This window comes from Microcaecilia unicolor, chromosome 3, assembly GCF_901765095.1.
Source record: "Microcaecilia unicolor chromosome 3, aMicUni1.1, whole genome shotgun sequence".
NCBI lineage: Eukaryota > Metazoa > Chordata > Amphibia > Gymnophiona > Siphonopidae > Microcaecilia > Microcaecilia unicolor.
Genome location: NC_044033.1, coordinates 491,461,880 through 491,481,982, shown reverse-complemented (window position 1 = coordinate 491,481,982; position 20,103 = coordinate 491,461,880). Strand labels below are relative to the sequence as shown.

The window sequence follows — 20,103 nt, the reverse complement described above, 5'->3', positions numbered from 1 at the left end:
TCAACCAATCAGTTCCATACAAATATCAGTTACATAGGGTTCCAGACATCCTAAACTGACCTGTGACCTGGGGCCCCTTACACCAGACATTTGGGCTCCAGTCTCTTACATGTTATTATGATTGATTTCTCATATTCCTAGTACTAACTGCTAACTAAACTCTGGCATTCATTAAAGGGGTCAAGGGCCAATCTTACTTAATAGCATACATATCAGGTTATTACTTTCAAGAACATTTCTACATTTACCTATAATAATCAAGGAGAAGAGAGCTGACTAGTCCTGACCTCTTTCACCTATCAGCTTATACATTGAACCAGCCAGAACTGCAGATAACTTAAAACACATGTTGGCCTCTTCACTGCAGTCCTTGCTTGACCTCTTAAACAGCAGACAAAGAGTAATACAGAATTTAACAGACATTCTACACAGACACAAAACTTATTAATTTACACAGAATACAGCATATTCTAAAGTAAGCATCCTTATAAGACATATTCTACATACTTATAATGGTCTCTATCTATATCTAAGCTATCTCCTTATAACAAAATCTACATATCAAGGAACTTCTAAATAGTATTTCAGCCTATTCCTTAAACTACAATGTGTCATATGTCTGGCTCATTCCTTTATTCATTCATAATAATTTACAGCTGTGCCAGCATTTAGCAATCCATCACTCACAAGGGTGAAAGAAATTCCTGTCTCTGACCTTTTTAACCTTTTGCTCGGCAAGCTAGACATTGAAATAATATGAACCATCTGGCATTTCTTCACTTTAGTTGCAAGGTAAAAAGTTAGAATTCAAACTTCAAGCTTTTAATATCATTTCTTATGTATATAATTTCTCAGAGTTAACACTTTCTTTGCCCATGGCTGCCTCACTCAAGCTGCCTTTCTCATATGGCAATACCCTTACCTTGGTGGAAGAAGGAGCACAGTGCAGGCTTTTTCCTGCGTTGCAGAATGCTGAAGCTGCAAGGTCCCAAGGCCTCCTCCTCAGTTAAGCATAGGCCGAGGAGCCTGCTCAGCTGCCTTTCTCATGGCAATGCCCTTACCCTGGTGCAAGGAGCATTTCCTGGGTTGCAGAATGCTGAAGCTGCAAGGTCCCCAAGGCCTTCTCCTCAGTTGAGCATAGGCCGAGGAGCCTGCTGACTGAGCTGCCTCCTCAGCTAAGCATAGGCCGAGGATCCTGCTCAGCTGCCTTTCTCATGGCAATACCCTTACCCTGGTGCAAAAGCATTTCCTGGGTTGCAGAATGCAGCTGAAGCTGTAAGGTTCCAAGGCCACCTCAGTTAAACAGGGAGCCTGCTCAAAGTGCCTTTCTGCTGCACAGAGCAGAGCAGGTTTTTGCTCATTGCCACCCATTCTGTTCCTTTCTGGATCTACGGCATCTGTGCAAAATGTTACTGGAAGGCAGTTAGTGGCCTGGGAAATGGTCTTACACAGCCTGGAAAACCCAGCGTGGGGAAGGACAAGAATGCCAGACTTTGCAAATTTGAGGAGGCCTGGGAGGAGCCCACATAGCTCAGTCGGTAGAGCATCAGACTTTTAATCTGAGGGTCCAGGGTTCAAGTCCCTGTGTGGGTGGGACCAGCCCCCCTAAAAGGAGACTCTGTCCCACAGCATTTTTCCAGTTGGCAAGTAAGGTGTCTAAAGTAGGGAAAATGTTTATTTGGCCTGTTCAAACAGCAAGGGGTGAGGGACTCAGCAGTAATCAAAGGACGTTTTCTTGACAGAAAGGGCGGTGGATGCGCCAACAGCCTCCCAGTGCGGGCAGTGCACACCACAGCTGTATCCGAATTTCAGAAAGCGTGGGGTGAGCTGGTGTGGATGGGCTTTAGCTCACCCTCAAGTGTCCACTCCCCCTCCCCCCCCCCCCCAACACACATACATTCAGGTTTCTACGTTTGTCACCACGCTGTAGCCGTGACCGTGATTCCAGATTTCTAGCACTCTGAGGCAACACGTCTTAGAATCGGCGGCGAACTTGGAGACGATGGTACAATACAGAGCGTGAGGGGGTGGTAAAGCCCAGAACACGTTCCAGCACACTGAAGCTAAATGTGAATAAACGTAGGCCCTGCTCTGTAGCGCTGCCCCATAACACTGCGTACTTACACCCCTTTTTAATGGATGGGATTCAGATCTACATTGTTCAAGCCCTGAAAATTCAGGGAGTAGTCATCGATGGCCAACTAAAGTTCCAATTACGGAGTAGTCATCGATGGCCAATTAAAGTTCCAATTACGCATCTAGTCTACTGTCCAAAAGGCTCTGTTTGATCGTTTTCTGATCAGAAAGCCTTGAGGAAGAGACTTTGCCCTCCGGGGAATTCGGATGTTTGTAACGCACTTGTTTATGGGTTTTCGTAGAGAAAAGGATTACAGCTCATGCAAAAACACTGCTGTCAGACTGATACAGGAGCCAATCCCTGGGACAATGTCACCTCTGCCATGATTGCGATAATTGATCTATCTAGTTATTACTTTATTTATTTATTTATTTGTTAGGATGTATTTACTGCCTTTTGAAGGAATTCACTCAAGGCGGTGTACATTAAGAATAAAAATCAAACATCAGCAATAGACAATTACAGCAGTCAATTAATAAGGCTAGCTACCGGTATCTGCGTGAATTCCCTACAAAATCCTGACCACTGGCTTACAAATACGCTGTTCCAGAATACCTGTGTTCCTGTTCTGAATGCTTACACCTTACGTACCCTCATGCTCGCTCTGGTCCTCTCAACAATCTCTTTTCACAATTTTGTCTTTTTGCCAAAATTTGCTTTGACACTCTCCTCGAATCTATTTTCTCTGCTGTTGACCCATCCCTGTGCAGCAGTCTTCCTCTCAGCCTTCCAGTTGAATCATCATTTCGTAGACTCTAACGGGTTGACAAACATCTCTAGGTCGCCGTTCTGTTTCCTTGGTGCTTGACTTTCAGCGTGGGCAATCGGAGGCCGCCGCTGTGAACCTAACCCTCAAGATTCTTTCCTATGAAGCGCCTAGGTGGGTTTACCGAGATGTGAAATGTATGGTAAAAGAACTGGGGAAACATTTGGGTGGGTGGCAGGCAGGGGCTCATCATCAAAACTTTGCTTTGAGAGCAGCTGACAGGTGAGGGCTGCCAGCCCTGAAAAGAGAGGGAGCTTGCTTCCCTGGCCGGGAATTGAACCAGGGCCTTGGCGGTGAGAGCACCAAATCCTGACCACTAGACCACCAGGGACTGCTTGGGCAGGGGCTGTGCTTTAGGAAGGCCACAGATCGCATTGCCATGCTGGCTCAGCCCGAAGGTCCATCCAGCCCAGTATCCTGTTTCCAACAGTGGCCAATCCAGGTCACCAAGTACCTGGCAAGATCCCAAGAGAATAAGAAAACAATCTTGCGCTGCTTATCCCAGGAATAAGCAGTGGATTATCCCAAGGGTTTCTTGCAGGAGCTTGTCCCAACCTTTTTTTAAACCCTGCTACGCTAACCGCTTTTACCACACTCTCTGGCCATGATTTACTAGAGTTTAATTACACACACACACACGTGGAGTGAAGAAAGAGTTTCTCTCGAGTCGTTTTAAGTTGACTACTTAAGTCACTTCATTGCGTACCCGCCCTCTAGTCCTTATATTTTTGGAAAGAGCCCACAAGCGTTTCACTTCTAGCCGTTCCGTTCCACCCCACTCCCTATCGTATCTCTCCTCAGCCGCCTCATGTCCAAGCTGAAGAGCCCTAGCCTCTTTAGCCTTTCCTCACAGGGAAACTGGCCCGGTCCCCTCTATCATTTTCGTGGCCAGACAGGCGGCATCAGCTGACCCTGGCATTGGGATTTCAATGACCATTTCTGCCCTTAGTATGGGTCATCAGTAGTTTGTGGAAGGCAGGTATCCCACAAAAACTATTATCGTGCAAAGTTTTTTCCAAAACTGAGCAGGGCGGCAGTCAGAGATGGGGGCTCCCCACAAACCCAGCACAGGTTGTGAAGCAGGAAGTAATCTTTGCCTGGCTAATTAGTTCCTGGACAGAGTGTAACCAAAGGTTGGAGCGAGTTGGGGTTTTAGGAACAAGGAGGCAAGGAGTAGAAAACAACAAAAGCATCCAAACTACTAACATTTTCTTTCTTCCTAATCTAAAACAAATACAGCAAACTAATTAAGCAATAATATTTCAACAGTCTGTGCTAATCACAGATTACTCTAATATAATGTTCTCAGTCTTTGAGTTCTTATACCAGTTGGGATAGACCCTCAACTGACAAGGATCAAGCTCTCAAATTCCAAGAAAGCCAGAATCTGGACAGAAAGAGTCTCAGTGTGAAGCCGAAGTTCAGCAGCTCCTGCAGTATGCAGTTGACCCTTCTTTTCAGCTAGTAGATTCTTTGGTTCGGGTCAAGCGCAACTTCAATGGCTCCGCTGGATCACTTTCTGCTCTCCACTGTCTAGGCTCCGTCTGATCCGTGCTGGGCTCAGTCTGATCAGCAGACTTAATTCGAGACCAATGGACCCATGGAGTAATCCCTGCGACCTTCACAGCGGCAGGGGTAGAAAGCAAAACAGTAAAAGGTCCTTTCCATCGGGGCCCCAAAGGCTGGAGCCTCCAGTCTTTCACCCAAACTCTATCCCCTGGCAGGAAGGAATGTACCTGAGCCTGGAAGGGGACAGGGTTTATTTCTCTCACATAAGACTGAAGCTCAGAAATTATCCTGCCCAAGAGGGCTACCTGCTCCTGCACCTGGGCAGACCCTAAAATCCCTATGTCTCCCTTAATTCCCTGCAAAATGGCTGGGGGCTTCCCATACACAATTTCAAAGGGAGAGAGGGCTGTTCCTTTAGTTGGAGTGCATCGGAGGCGGAAGAGGGCTAGTGGCAGTGCCTGTGGCCATTTCAGTTGGGTTTCCTGACAAATCTTTGCTAGGCTATTTTTCAAGGTTCTGTTTGCCCCGCTCAACCTGCCCTGAACTCTGGGGACGATAGGCACAATGCAATTTCCAGGTAATGCGCAATGCGTGGGACAGGGCCTGAAGTGTAGCTTCAACAAAGGGGGGCCATTATCTGAACCTATGGCAAGGGGCAGTCCATACCTGGGGATGACATCCCTAAGGAGGGCTCGAGCTACTTCTGTGGCTTTCTCAGTAACTGTAGGATATGCTTCCACCCACCCAGAAAAGGTACAGACCATGACCAAGAGGTATCGGAGCCTACCGCTCCTGGGCATTTCTGTGAAGTCTATAACTAGAGACTCAAAGGGTGTTAGTCCCCTAGACTGAACTCCTGGTGGAATACGGGGTCCCTGACGAGCATTATTCTGGGCACAGAGAGTACATCGGGCTGAGGCAGTGGCAACCAGACTATCCAATCCTTCCAGCACCACTACTCGACTGAGTAGGCGGGCTAGTGCTGTTTTCCCTAAGTGCGATAGGTCATGAGCTTGAGGACACTACAGGCCAAGCTAGGTGGCGTGGCACCAGAACTCTGGTATCAGGGAGATGTAACCAGCCATCAGGTCTCCTTACTGCACCTTCTTCTTGAGCCCATTTCTCTTCCATTTGGGTATACATAGGTGTCCATTCTTGCAGTCGAATTTGGAACAGGGGAGTCACAGTACTTGCTGGGGGTCCTCGAGCAGCTTCCTTGGCCACCCGATCAGCATGGCGGTTCCCTCGGGCCACTGGAGTATCTATCCTTTGGTGTCCCCTGCAGTGAATAACAGCTACCTTCTTAGGGGCCCACACAGCCTCTAGCAGCTGAAGTATTTCGGGTCCATACTTAACAGGTTGGCCTGCAGCATTTATGAGTCCCTTTTCCTTATACAAAGCTCCATGAGCCATGTAGAGTTGTGAAGGCATACTTGGAATCAGTATAAATGTTGGTTACCAGTCCTGCTGCTAGCTCCAGAGCTCGTATGAGGGCCACAAGTTCTGCTTTCTGGGCTGAAGTTCCTTGGGGCAGGGCTCTTGCTTCTATCACCTTGTCCTCTGTCACCACAGCATAGCCTGCCAATCGCTTGGAGTTCTCCACGTAACTGCTTCCATCTGTGAAATAAATTACATCTGGGTCCCTCCACGGAACATCTTTAAGATCTGGTCGACTGGAGTACACTTCATCCATGGTTTGGATACAGTCATGATCCGGAGGTCCCTCAGATGCTGGCAAAAGAGTGGCGGGATTGAATGTAGCCACTGTTTCCAGGTGTATCCGTGGATTCTCACATAAGCTAGCTTGGTACTTAACCATGCGGTTATTTGTAAACCAGTGGTTGCCCTTATACTCCATGAGGGTAAGAACTGCGTGGGGGACTTTAACAACCAGTTCTTGCCCCAAGGTCAGCTTATCAGCTTCCTGGACCAGTAAGGCTGTTGCTGCAATGGCCCTCATGCAGGCTGGCCATCCTTTAGCCACTCCATCCAGCTGTTTAGACAGGTATGCAACAGGCCTCTGCCAGGATCCCATCATCTGGGTCAGCACTCCCAGAGCAACCCCCTGTCGCTCATGGACATACAGTGAGAAAGGTTTCTCCACATCAGGAAGGCCTAACGCAGGGGCTTGGAGTAGGGCTTTCTTTATGGCAATGAAGGATTGTTGAGCTGTAGGTCCCCATTCAAATGGTTCCTTTTCACCCCCCTTTGTGGCTTGGTAAAGGGGTTTCGCCATCAGTGCAAAATTTGGAATCCAAATTCTGCAGAATCCGGCTGCTCCCAGAAATTCCCTAACTTCCCTTCTGGACTTGGGTTGGGGAATTGCAGCAACTGCTTGCTTCCTACTGACATCCAGTCTCCGACTTCCCTGGGAAATACAGAAGCCCAGATACTTCACTTCTGACTGACAAAGTTGGGCCTTTGAGCGTGAGACCTTATAGCCTGCATCCAAGAGTACTCCAGCAATTCTCTGGTAGCCTCAAAACACTCTTCCTGAGTCACTGCTGCAATCAGGAGGTCATCTACATACTGGAGTAAAACTCGCCTGGAAGGCTCAGATTTAAAAGTCTTAAGGTCTTGTCCTAGGGCAGTCCCAAAATGGTGGGGGAGTTCTTGAACCCCTGTGGCAGGCGGGTCCATGTATACTGAAGCTTCCTTCCTGTTACTGGGTTTTCCCATTGAAAGGCAAAAAGCAGTTGACTGGCGGGGGCCACCCGAATACAAAAGAAGGCATCTTTTAGATCTAGTGTCGTGAAATGGGTAGCTCCAGAAGGTATCAATCCTAGCAAGACATAGGATTAGGCACTACAGGGTGTAATGAAATAGTGGATTTGTTAACCACCCGTAAATCTTGGACTGGCCGGTAGTCCTCAGTCCCTGGCTTCTGAACTGGCAACAGTGGCGTATTCCATGGAGACTGACAAGGACGAATAATTCCATGGGATAACAGACGATTCAGGTGTGCTTGGATCCCTTCCAGAGCCTTTCTGGGAATTGGGTATTGGCGAAGATGGATTGGCCGGGCATTTGGAAGTAAGTCTACATGGACAGGAGGAATATTTCGGGCCAACCCTGGGGGATTATCTTCTGCCCATACCCCTTTGACTTGAAAGCTGTCTGCCAGGGGTAGGTCAACTTGGCCATGCGACTGATGCAGCCGCCATTCTTCTTCAAGAGGGCAGCAGAAACTCAATATACCCTTTGGGCTAGATGTCGGGGGCCGAAAGGAGACTGAAGTCTGGCCATCAGAGTCAAAGGAAATTTGGGCCCTAAGCTTGGACAGCAGGTCTCGACCTAACAAAGGGATTGGACAGTCTGGCATATACAGGAATTCATGAGTGACTGTGTGTGAGCCTAACTGGCATCTACGGGTCGTCAGGAAGGGCCTCCGGTTCTGCACCCCCGTGGCTCCCACCACTCGACAGTTTTTCCAGACACAGGCGCTAATCGCTCCGTCACAACAGAATGTTCAGCTCCTGTATCAATCATGAATGGAATTGAGCGGCTCCCTATAGTTAACTTGACCATAGGTTCCTGGGAGCCCAGTTTGTAGGAACCCGGTCTGTCCTATTCGTCCCATTCTGCCATCTCGGCTATCCCGATGATGTCAGATTCAGGAGGCTCATATCTTCCCTCTCGAACTCGGCCTCGGCTTCCTCGATCTCCTGGTCCCCTTCTCAGTCCCTGGCGCCTCTGGGGGCATTCATCTTTCCAGTGCCCTCTTTCCTTCCAGTAGGCACACTGATCCCTCTCCAATCTTGGTCTGGGATTCTCCCCCCTTGGCCGGGATTGATTGAAGGAATCTCGGGGCCTGGCTGGTGGTCCGGGGTCCCACTTTGGCTTCCCATTAGCTAGAGGTCGACCTCGATTAAGGGTGGAATTAGTAATGGCTGCCGCTAAAAGGTCGGCCTTCTTCTGCATCTTCCGGTCAGCCTCTCGGCGCACCTCCTGATCTCTATTAATGAAAACCTTGGTTGCGATCTCAATTAGCTGGGTGGTATTCATCCCTGCGAATCCCTCTTGACGCTGCAACTTCTTCCGGATATCTGGCATACTCTGGGCCACCAATGCGCTATTCACCATTCTCTGGTTTTCTAGGGCTTCAGGGTCAAATGGGGTGTATGTTCTGTAGGCTTCAATTAGTCGCTCTAAAAAGGCCCCAGGGGATTCAGTTGCCCCTTGGAGAATTTCAGAAACCTTTGCCAGATTAATGGGCCTCTTATGCCTTTCCTCATACCTTCCAGCAAGTCCCGGCAATAGCCAGACAACAGTTCATAGTGCTGCCCATTATTTGGATCCCAAACTGGAGCTGCGCGAGGAAACCGAGCTCTAACCCATTCCTCTAGGTTCTGTGTCCCCTCGGGGGCACGCGCTCGCGTTATGGCCTCAGCATTTTGCAAAATCTTCCGCCTCTCCTCAGTTGTGAAGAGGGTCAGGAGAAGTTGTTGACAATCAGTCCAGGTTGGGTTATGGGTGGCCATAATGCTAGCCACTAGGTCCACCACTGCCTGAGGCTTTTCAGTATAAGAGGGGTAATGCGTCTTCCAATTCAGGAGATCGGTGGTTGTGAAGGGTACATACTGATAGGCCTGTGCCTGTATAACCTGACCCTGATTATTAGGATCCGGTCGAGTGGTAGTTACCTGTCGGAGTGGCAGAACTCTCGAGGAGGTGGGAATGGAATCTGAGGTAGAGCTAGGAGCTACCCTCCTATCATGCTCAAAGGTGATTGCAGCAGGTCTAACCCATTCAGGGGAGGTAGGTTGAAACCCTGAGGGATGGGGAGGGGTACTCATAGACTGAGAGGTGGTCACAGGGGAGTCAGTCCATTGAAAGGGATGCCGGGCCCCTAATGAGTGGGTAGGGGTACTAGAGGGAGAGGCTGGGCTGTCAGGAGTTGAGGAGTCAGGGAGTGGAGCCCAAAGCGGGTCTTCGGAGGTTAACAGGGAAGGATGTGGCAGAGGAGGGTAGAGACTAGCTGAAAAGTCCAACCTAGGATGTGGTGGGGTTCGCACAGTGGGGGAGGAACTATCCGGAGAAGCCTGTACTGGAGAAGCTTGGGCTGGGCGGCGTGGATCTCTAGGGGCGGCACGGAACCCCAACAATGGGCCATAAGGTGGTGGCTCAAGATCTGAGGGGTCATCAGAGAGTATGGGTTTCTCAGGCAGGGTAGGGGCGGAAGCCACCGATTGAGTGGTAGGCTTCCTGGGGCTCTTTCCCTCTTCTAGTTTAGATTTTCTAATCTTTCTTTGAGCACGGCCTAACATGAATTTTACTGGGGATCCCATATAAGTTTTCAACCAAGAGGGAGGGTCAGTCACAAGGCTATCCCAGGAATCTATATAAGGGAGTTGTTCAGAATATTCTGGTTCTCCTACAACTATGCTGTAGACCTTCCGGATTACTTCAATATCTAAGCTGCCACTAGGGGGCCACCCCACTCCCATAGATGGCCACTCAACTTCACACAAGGTTCTTAGAGTACTTGAGCTTAAAGTCTGTCCATAGTCATTAATTAAAAATCCTTTTTTAAATTCTTAAGCATACAATCTAGGGGGGTAGCAATTTGTCTAGATGATGTCCCACCCATAATGCTTACAGTTACAACACACAAAGGGGGAGGGAATTTTTGAAAGTGCAGTAAGGGGTCCGAACTCTCGAGACACTAGGTAGACAGACAGCAATCGCTTCCTTCCGTCGCTGGCCAATTGAAACTCGCGTTAATTGGAAACGCAGCTATAAGAAGTCCGCACTCAGTTAATCATTCACGCATCACACATTCCATACAGAAAATCCCACCCAACAATTTCAAATTTCTCAGATACAGATAAGCTTAAGCGGTTTCGCTTCTAATCTCCACTAGACTAGAAGGTACTAGGGCCTTCGCTGAGAGTTGATCAGGCTCTCCTTCCCTCAATTTTTGAGGGGCTGGTTTACAACTTTCTAGCTAGAATTATAATACAGAATACATACCCGGCGAATGTTCTCCAGTCAGTTGGGTGCTGGGATTAATGCAGGATTCAGAATCCCACTGCTGCCACCAAGAATTGTTGCAGGAATTGATGCATAAATTTATGATACTTCAGGAGTCAGACAGCACACCAGAATGAGAGAGAAATCTTCTTTATTTGCCAGCAAACAAAGTAGAACATCAGCATTAAGTCTCTTCTTCTCTTTCTCAGCTCTCTTTGTCTCTCTCTCAGCTCTCTGTGTCTTTCTCTCAGCTCTCTGTGTCTTTGTCTCAGCTGCTTCTCTTCTTATGCTGTCTTCTCCTTCTTCTGTCTGTTCCTTCTGTCCTTCTCTTTCTTCTGAGCTCCTTCTGACGTAACCTGCTTCTTCTCCCACTTAAATACAGTTCTATCTAGCCTAGCCTAGCCCCCTTACTCTCCAATTGGTTAAGGAATAGATTGATTACCTTGCCTCAACCAATCAGTTCCATACAAATATCAGTTACATAGGTTCCAGACATCCTAAACTGACCTGTGACCTGGGGCCCCTTACACCAGACATTTGGGCTCCAGTCTCTTACATGTTATTATGATTGATTTCTCATATTCCTAGTACTAACTGCTAACTAAACTCTGGCATTCATTAAAGGGGTCAAGGGCCAATCTTACTTAATAGCATACATATCAGGTTATTACTTTCAAGACCATTTCTACATTTACCTATAATTAATCAAGGAGAAGAGAGCTGACTAGTCCTGACCTCTTTCACCTATCAGCTTATACATTGAACCAGCCAGAACTGCAGATAACTTAAAACACATGTTGGCCTCTTCACTGCAGTCCTTGCTTGACCTCTTAAACAGCAGACAAAGAGTAATACAGAATTTAACAGACATTCTACACAGACACAAAACTTATTAATTTACACAGAATACAGCATATTCTAAAGTAAGCATCCTTATAAGACATATTCTACATACTTATAATGGTCTCTATCTATATCTAAGCTATCTCCTTATAACAAAATCTACATATCAAGAACTTCTAATAGTATTTCAGCCTATTCCTTAAACTACAATGTGTCATATGTCTGGCTCATTCCTTTATTCATTCATAATAATTTACAGCTGTGCCAGCATTTAGCAATCCATCACTCACAAGGGTGAAAGAAATTCCTGTCTCTGACCTTTTTAACCTTTTGCTCGGCAAGCTAGACATTGAAATAATATGAACCATCTGGCATTTCTTCACTTTAGTTGCAAGGTAAAAAGTTAGAATTCAAACTTCAAGCTTTTAATATCATTTCTTATGTATATAATTTCTCAGAGTTAACACTTTCTTTGCCCATGGCTGCCTCACTCAAGCTGCCTTTCTCATATGGCAATACCCTTACCTTGGTGGAAGAAGGAGCACAGTGCAGGCTTTTTCCTGCGTTGCAGAATGCTGAAGCTGCAAGGTCCCAAGGCCTCCTCCTCAGTTAAGCATAGGCCGAGGAGCCTGCTCAGCTGCCTTTCTCATGGCAATGCCCTTACCCTGGTGCAAGGAGCATTTCCTGGGTTGCAGAATGCTGAAGCTGCAAGGTCCCCAAGGCCTTCTCCTCAGTTGAGCATAGGCCGAGGAGCCTGCTGACTGAGCTGCCTCCTCAGCTAAGCATAGGCCGAGGATCCTGCTCAGCTGCCTTTCTCATGGCAATACCCTTACCCTGGTGCAAAAAGCATTTCCTGGGTTGCAGAATGCAGCTGAAGCTGTAAGGTTCCAAGGCCACCTCAGTTAAACAGGGAGCCTGCTCAAAGTGCCTTTCTGCTGCACAGAGCAGAGCAGGTTTTTGCTCATTGCCACCCATTCTGTTCCTTTCTGGATCTACGGCATCTGTGCAAAATGTTACTGGAAGGCAGTTAGTGGCCTGGGAAATGGTCTTACACAGCCTGGAAAACCCAGCGTGGGGAAGGACAAGAATGCCAGACTTTGCAAATTTGAGGAGGCCTGGGAGGAGCCCACATAGCTCAGTCGGTAGAGCATCAGACTTTTAATCTGAGGGTCCAGGGTTCAAGTCCCTGTGTGGGTGGGACCAGCCCCCCTAAAAGGAGACTCTGTCCCACAGCATTTTTCCAGTTGGCAAGTAAGGGTGTCTAAAGTAGGGAAAATGTTTATTTGGCCTGTTCAAACAGCAAGGGGTGAGGGACTCAGCAGTAATCAAAGGAACGTTTTCTTGACAGAAAGGGCGGTGGATGCGCCAACAGCCTCCCAGTGCGGGCAGTGCACACCACAGCTGTATCCGAATTTCAGAAAGCGTGGGGTGAGCTGGTGTGGATGGGCTTTAGCTCACCCTCAAGTGTCCACTCCCCCCCCCCCCCCCCCCCAACACACATACATTCAGGTTTCTACGTTTGTCACCCACGCTGTAGCCGTGACCGTTGATTCCAGATTTCTAGCACTCTGAGGCAACACGTCTTAGAATCGGCGGCGAACTTGGAGACGATGGTACAATACAGAGCGTGAGGGGGTGGTAAAGCCCAGAACACGTTCCAGCACACTGAAGCTAAATGTGAATAAAACGTAGGCCCTGCTCTGTAGCGCTGCCCCATAACACTGCGTACTTACACCCCTTTTAATGGATGGGATTCAGATCTACATTGTTCAAGCCCTGAAAATTCAGGGAGTAGTCATCGATGGCCAACTAAAGTTCCAATTACGGAGTAGTCATCGATGGCCAATTAAAGTTCCAATTACGCATCTAGTCTACTGTCCAAAAAGGCTCTGTTTGATCGTTTTCTGATCAGAAAGCCTTGAGGAAGAGACTTTGCCCTCCGGGGAATTCGGATGTTTGTAACGCACTTGTTTATGGGTTTTCGTAGAGAAAAGGATTACAGCTCATGCAAAAACACTGCTGTCAGACTGATACAGGAGCCAATCCCTGGGACAATGTCACCTCTGCCATGATTGCGATAATTGATCTATCTAGTTATTTACTTTATTTATTTATTTATTTGTTAGGATGTATTTACTGCCTTTTTGAAGGAATTCACTCAAGGCGGTGTACATTAAGAATAAAAATCAAACATCAGCAATAGACAATTACAGCAGTCAATTAATAAGGCTAGCTACCGGTATCTGCGTGAATTCCCTACAAAATCCTGACACTGGCTTACAAAATACGCTGTTCCAGAATACCTGTGTTCCTGTTCTGAATGCTTACACCTTACGTACCCTCATGCTCGCTCTGGTCCTCTCAACAATCTCTTTTCACAATTTTGTCTTTTTGCCAAAATTTGCTTTGACACTCTCCTCGAATCTATTTTCTCTGCTGTTGACCCATCCCTGTGCAGCAGTCTTCCTCTCAGCCTTCCAGTTGAATCATCATTTCGTAGACTCTAACGGGTTGACAAACATCTCTAGGTCGCCGTTCTGTTTCCTTGGTGCTTGACTTTCAGCGTGGGCAATTGGAGGCCGCCGCTGTGACCTAACCCTCAAGATTCTTTCCTATGAAGCGCCTAGGTGGGTTTACCGAGATGTGAAATGTATGGTAAAAGAACTGGGGAAACATTTGGGTGGGTGGCAGGCAGGGGCTCATCATCAAAACTTTGCTTTGAGAGCAGCTGACAGGTGAGGGCTGCCAGCCCTGAAAAGAGAGGGAGCTTGCTTCCCTGGCCGGGAATTGAACCAGGGCCTTGGCGGTGAGAGCACCAAATCCTGACCACTAGACCACCAGGGACTGCTTGGGCAGGGGCTGTGCTTTAGGAAGGCCACAGATCGCATTGCCATGCTGGCTCAGCCCGAAGGTCCATCCAGCCCAGTATCCTGTTTCCAACAGTGGCCAATCCAGGTCACCAAGTACCTGGCAAGATCCCAAAGAGAATAAGAAAACAATCTTGCGCTGCTTATCCCAGGAATAAGCAGTGGATTATCCCAAGGGTTTCTTGCAGGAGCTTGTCCCAACCTTTTTTTAAACCCTGCTACGCTAACCGCTTTTACCACACTCTCTGGCCATGATTTACTAGAGTTTAATTACACACACACACACGTGGAGTGAAGAAAGAGTTTCTCTCGAGTCGTTTTAAGTTGACTACTTAAGTCACTTCATTGCGTACCCGCCCTCTAGTCCTTATATTTTTGGAAAGAGCCCACAAGCGTTTCACTTCTAGCCGTTCCGTTCCACCCCACTCCCTATCGTATCTCTCCTCAGCCGCCTCATGTCCAAGCTGAAGAGCCCTAGCCTCTTTAGCCTTTCCTCACAGGGAAACTGGCCCGGTCCCCTCTATCATTTTCGTGGCCAGACAGGCGGCATCAGCTGACCCTGGCATTGGGATTTCAATGACCATTTCTGCCCTTAGTATGGGTCATCAGTAGTTTGTGGAAGGCAGGTATCCCACAAAAACTATTATCGTGCAAAGTTTTTTCCAAAACTGAGCAGGGCGGCAGTCAGAGATGGGGGCTCCCCACAAACCCAGCACAGGTTGTGAAGCAGGAAGTAATCTTTGCCTGGCTAATTAGTTCCTGGACAGAGTGTAACCAAAGGTTGGAGCGAGTTGGGGTTTTAGGAACAAGGAGGCAAGGAGTAGAAAACAACAAAAGCATCCAAACTACTAACATTTTCTTTCTTCCTAATCTAAAACAAATACAGCAAACTAATTAAGCAATAATATTTCAACAGTCTGTGCTAATCACAGATTACTCTAATATAATGTTCTCAGTCTTTGAGTTCTTATACCAGTTGGGATAGACCCTCAACTGACAAGGATCAAGCTCTCAAATTCCAAGAAAGCCAGAATCTGGACAGAAAGAGTCTCAGTGTGAAGCCGAAGTTCAGCAGCTCCTGCAGTATGCAGTTGACCCTTCTTTTCAGCTAGTAGATTCTTTGGTTCGGGTCAAGCGCAACTTCAATGGCTCCGCTGGATCACTTTCTGCTCTCCACTGTCTAGGCTCCGTCTGATCCGTGCTGGGCTCAGTCTGATCAGCAGACTTAATTCGAGACCAATGGACCCATGGAGTAATCCCTGCGACCTTCACAGCGGCAGGGGTAGAAAGCAAAACAGTAAAAGGTCCTTTCCATCGGGGCCCCAAAGGCTGGAGCCTCCAGTCTTTCACCCAAACTCTATCCCCTGGCAGGAAGGAATGTACCTGAGCCTGGAAGGGGACAGGGTTTATTTCTCTCACATAAGACTGAAGCTCAGAAATTATCCTGCCCAAGAGGGCTACCTGCTCCTGCACCTGGGCAGACCCTAAAATCCCTATGTCTCCCTTAATTCCCTGCAAAATGGCTGGGGGCTTCCCATACACAATTTCAAAGGGAGAGAGGGCTGTTCCTTTAGTTGGAGTGCATCGGAGGCGGAAGAGGGCTAGTGGCAGTGCCTGTGGCCATTTCAGTTGGGTTTCCTGACAAATCTTTGCTAGGCTATTTTTCAAGGTTCTGTTTGCCCGCTCAACCTGCCCTGAACTCTGGGGACGATAGGCACAATGCAATTTCCAGGTAATGCGCAATGCGCGGGACAGGGCCTGAAGTGTAGCTTCAACAAAGGCGGGCCCATTATCTGAACCTATGGCAAGGGGCAGTCCATACCTGGGGATGACATCCCTAAGGAGGGCTCGAGCTACTTCTGTGGCTTTCTCAGTAACTGTAGGATATGCTTCCACCCACCCAGAAAAGGTACAGACCATGACCAAGAGGTATCGGAGCCTACCGCTCCTGGGCATTTCTGTGAAGTCTATAACTAGAGACTCAAAGGGTGTTAGTCCCCTAGACTGAACTCCTGGTGGAATACGGGGTCCCTGACGAGCATTATTCTGGGCACAGAGAGTACATCGGGCTGAGGCAGTGGCAACCAGACTATCCAATCCTTCCAGCACCACTACTCGACTGAGTAGGCGGGCTAGTGCTGTTTTCCCTAAGTGCGATAGGTCATGAGCTTGAGACACTACAGGCCAAGCTAGGTGGCGTGGCACCAGAACTCTGGTATCAGGGAGATGTAACCAGCCATCAGGTCTCCTTACTGCACCTTCTTCTTGAGCCCATTTCTCTTCCATTTGGGTATACATAGGTGTCCATTCTTGCAGTCGAATTTGGAACAGGGGAGTCACAGTACTTGCTGGGGGTCCTCGAGCAGCTTCCTTGGCCACCCGATCAGCATGGCGGTTCCCTCGGGCCACTGGAGTATCTATCCTTTGGTGTCCCCTGCAGTGAATAACAGCTACCTTCTTAGGGGCCCACACAGCCTCTAGCAGCTGAAGTATTTCGGGTCCATACTTAACAGGTTGGCCTGCAGCATTTATGAGTCCCTTTTCCTTATACAAAGCTCCATGAGCATGTAGAGTTGTGAAGGCATACTTGGAATCAGTATAAATGTTGGTTACCAGTCCTGCTGCTAGCTCCAGAGCTCGTATGAGGGCCACAAGTTCTGCTTTCTGGGCTGAAGTTCCTTGGGGCAGGGCTCTTGCTTCTATCACCTTGTCCTCTGTCACCACAGCATAGCCTGCCAATCGCTTGGAGTTCTCCACGTAACTGCTTCCATCTGTGAAATAAATTACATCTGGGTCCCTCCACGGAACATCTTTAAGATCTGGTCGACTGGAGTACACTTCATCCATGGTTTGGATACAGTCATGATCCGGAGGTCCCTCAGATGCTGGCAAAAGAGTGGCGGGATTGAATGTAGCCACTGTTTCCAGGTGTATCCGTGGATTCTCACATAAGCTAGCTTGGTACTTAACCATGCGGTTATTTGTAAACCAGTGGTTGCCCTTATACTCCATGAGGGTAAGAACTGCGTGGGGGACTTTAACAACCAGTTCTTGCCCCAAGGTCAGCTTATCAGCTTCCTGGACCAGTAAGGCTGTTGCTGCAATGGCCCTCATGCAGGCTGGCCATCCTTTAGCCACTCCATCCAGCTGTTTAGACAGGTATGCAACAGGCCTCTGCCAGGATCCCATCATCTGGGTCAGCACTCCCAGAGCAACCCCCTGTCGCTCATGGACATACAGTGAGAAAGGTTTCTCCACATCAGGAAGGCCTAACGCAGGGGCTTGGAGTAGGGCTTTCTTTATGGCAATGAAGGATTGTTGAGCTGTAGGTCCCCATTCAAATGGTTCCTTTTCACCCCCCTTTGTGGCTTGGTAAAGGGGTTTCGCCATCAGTGCAAAATTTGGAATCCAAATTCTGCAGAATCCGGCTGCTCCCAGAAATTCCCTAACTTCCCTTCTGGACTTGGGTTGGGGAATTGCAGCAACTGCTTGCTTCCTACTGACATCCAGTCTCCGACTTCCCTGGGAAATACAGAAGCCCAGATACTTCACTTCTGACTGACAAAGTTGGGCCTTTGAGCGTGAGACCTTATAGCCTGCATCCAAGAGTACTCCAGCAATTCTCTGGTAGCCTCAAAACACTCTTCCTGAGTCACTGCTGCAATCAGGAGGTCATCTACATACTGGAGTAAAACTCGCCTGGAAGGCTCAGATTTAAAAGTCTTAAGGTCTTGTCCTAGGGCAGTCCCAAAAATGGTGGGGGAGTTCTTGAACCCCTGTGGCAGGCGGGTCCATGTATACTGAAGCTTCCTTCCTGTTACTGGGTTTTCCCATTGAAAGGCAAAAAGCAGTTGACTGGCGGGGGCCACCCGAATACAAAAGAAGGCATCTTTTAGATCTAGTGTCGTGAAATGGGTAGCTCCAGAAGGTATCAATCCTAGCAAGACATATGGATTAGGCACTACAGGGTGTAATGAAATAGTGGATTTGTTAACCACCCGTAAATCTTGGACTGGCCGGTAGTCCTCAGTCCCTGGCTTCTGAACTGGCAACAGTGGCGTATTCCATGGAGACTGACAAGGACGAATAATTCCATGGGATAACAGACGATTCAGGTGTGCTTGGATCCCTTCCAGAGCCTTTCTGGGAATTGGGTATTGGCGAAGATGGATTGGCCGGGCATTTGGAAGTAAGTCTACATGGACAGGAGGAATATTTCGGGCCAACCCTGGGGGATTATCTTCTGCCCATACCCCTTTGACTTGAAAGCTGTCTGCCAGGGGTAGGTCAACTTGGCCATGCGACTGATGCAGCCGCCATTCTTCTTCAAGAGGGCAGCAGAAACTCAATATACCCTTTGGGCTAGATGTCGGGGGCCGAAAGGAGACTGAAGTCTGGCCATCAGAGTCAAAGGAAATTTGGGCCCTAAGCTTGGACAGCAGGTCTCGACCTAACAAAGGGATTGGACAGTCTGGCATATACAGGAATTCATGAGTGACTGTGTGTGAGCCTAACTGGCATCTACGGGTCGTCAGGAAGGGCCTCCGGTTCTGCACCCCCGTGGCTCCCACCACTCGGACAGTTTTTCCAGACACAGGCGCTAATCGCTCCGTCACAACAGAATGTTCAGCTCCTGTATCAATCATGAATGGAATTGAGCGGCTCCCTATAGTTAACTTGACCATAGGTTCCTGGGAGCCCAGTTTGTAGGAACCCGGTCTGTCCTATTCGTCCCATTCTGCCATCTCGGCTATCCCGATGATGTCAGATTCAGGAGGCTCATATCTTCCCTCTCGAACTCGGCCTCGGCTTCCTCGATCTCCTGGTCCCCTTCTCAGTCCCTGGCGCCTCTGGGGGCATTCATCTTTCCAGTGCCCTCTTTCCTTACAGTAGGCACACTGATCCCTCTCCAATCTTGGTCTGGGATTCTCCCCCCTTGGCCGGGATTGATTGAAGGAATCTCGGGGCCTGGCTGGTGGTCCGGGGTCCCACTTTGGCTTCCCATTAGCTAGAGGTCGACCTCGATTAAGGGTGGAATTAGTAATGGCTGCCGCTAAAAGGTCGGCCTTCTTCTGCATCTTCCGGTCAGCCTCTCGGCGCACCTCCTGATCTCTATTAATGAAAACCTTGGTTGCGATCTCAATTAGCTGGGTGGTATTCATCCCTGCGAATCCCTCTTGACGCTGCAACTTCTTCCGGATATCTGGCATACTCTGGGCCACCAATGCGCTATTCACCATTCTCTGGTTTTCTAGGGCTTCAGGGTCAAATGGGGTGTATGTTCTGTAGGCTTCAATTAGTCGCTCTAAAAAGGCCCCAGGGGATTCAGTTGCCCCTTGGAGAATTTCAGAAACCTTTGCCAGATTAATGGGCCTCTTTATGCCTTTCCTCATACCTTCCAGCAAGTCCCGGCAATAGCCAGACAACAGTTCATAGTGCTGCCCATTATTTGGATCCCAAACTGGAGCTGCGCGAGGAAACCGAGCTCTAACCCATTCCTCTAGGTTCTGTGTCCCCTCGGGGGCACGCGCTCGCGTTATGGCCTCAGCATTTTGCAAAATCTTCCGCCTCTCCTCAGTTGTGAAGAGGGTCAGGAGAAGTTGTTGACAATCAGTCCAGGTTGGGTTATGGGTGGCCATAATGCTAGCCACTAGGTCCACCACTGCCTGAGGCTTTTCAGTATAAGAGGGGTAATGCGTCTTCCAATTCAGGAGATCGGTGGTTGTGAAGGGTACATACTGATAGGCCTGTGCCTGTATAACCTGACCCTGATTATTAGGATCCGGTCGAGTGGTAGTTACCTGTCGGAGTGGCAGAACTCTCGAGGAGGTGGGAATGGAATCTGAGGTAGAGCTAGGAGCTACCCTCCTATCATGCTCAAAGGTGATTGCAGCAGGTCTAACCCATTCAGGGGAGGTAGGTTGAAACCCTGAGGGATGGGGAGGGGTACTCATAGACTGAGAGGTGGTCACAGGTGAGTCAGTCCATTGAAAGGGATGCCGGGCCCC

The 20,103-nt window shown here is 48.6% G+C and overlaps 4 non-coding genes across 4 annotated transcripts; 2 read left to right on the top strand and 2 right to left on the bottom strand.

The window, feature by feature from the left end:
• The first annotated feature begins 1,520 nt into the window (after positions 1–1,520).
• On the top strand, positions 1,521–1,593 carry TRNAK-UUU. The gene has a single exon. It is a non-coding gene; the product is annotated as a tRNA-Lys (tRNA).
• Positions 1,594–3,162: 1,569 nt separating this feature from the next.
• On the bottom strand, positions 3,163–3,234 carry TRNAE-CUC. Its single transcript has one exon. It is a non-coding gene; the product is annotated as a tRNA-Glu (tRNA).
• A 9,118-nt stretch (positions 3,235–12,352) lies between these two features.
• On the top strand, positions 12,353–12,425 carry TRNAK-UUU. The gene has a single exon. It is a non-coding gene; the product is annotated as a tRNA-Lys (tRNA).
• A 1,575-nt stretch (positions 12,426–14,000) lies between these two features.
• On the bottom strand, positions 14,001–14,072 carry TRNAE-CUC. Its single transcript has one exon. It is a non-coding gene; the product is annotated as a tRNA-Glu (tRNA).
• Between the last annotated feature and the right edge of the window lie 6,031 nt (positions 14,073–20,103).